Source organism: Penaeus monodon, chromosome 25 (assembly GCF_015228065.2).
Source record: "Penaeus monodon isolate SGIC_2016 chromosome 25, NSTDA_Pmon_1, whole genome shotgun sequence".
Lineage (NCBI taxonomy): Eukaryota > Metazoa > Arthropoda > Malacostraca > Decapoda > Penaeidae > Penaeus > Penaeus monodon.
This window is the reverse complement of record NC_051410.1, coordinates 21,181,112-21,181,546: the sequence shown is the minus strand read 5'-3', so window position 1 is coordinate 21,181,546 and position 435 is coordinate 21,181,112. Positions and strand designations below refer to the sequence as shown.

General features: G+C 40.0%; 1 protein-coding gene across 1 annotated transcript in view; it reads right to left on the bottom strand.

Moving 5' to 3' along the window:
• The window catches only part of LOC119589112 (organic cation transporter protein-like), a gene marked incomplete in the record, with an annotated part of 16,544 nt that extends 16,358 nt beyond the window's left edge, over nucleotides 1-186 (bottom strand). The window contains 1 exon segment of the mRNA XM_037937688.1: nucleotides 154-186.
• Nucleotides 187-435: the final 249 nt, after the last annotated feature.

The window sequence follows — 435 nt, the reverse complement described above, 5'->3', positions numbered from 1 at the left end:
TTGTTTTCCCTCTTCATCGTGAAGCTTTCCTGAAGAAAGCTGAAACTAGATTTCCAATTGCACTAAGAAACAGTAATCGAACATTTGCAATAGTATGAAAATATTGATATGTAAAGGTATGCAAAATTTAGTCAGACGGAACCAGACTCTCACCTTTAGGTTCACACCTATCAAGTCTCTCGTCAACTGTGAATCTGGCCACCAGAGGGCCTGTAAAAGAAAACGGAAAATGTACAGGGGAAGCTTTTGCATTAAGATATTCATTTTTAAAGATTTTTCGCATACCCCCAGAAACCCAAACACACGGGCACACACGCGTGCACTCAGAATCACACATCTGCACAGTAACTTATGTTCAACCGGCTTAACCACCTTTGCTAATAATCTCGTAACCGTGAGTGCAATTCCTGCTATTTCTCCAAAGTTTCATTAGTT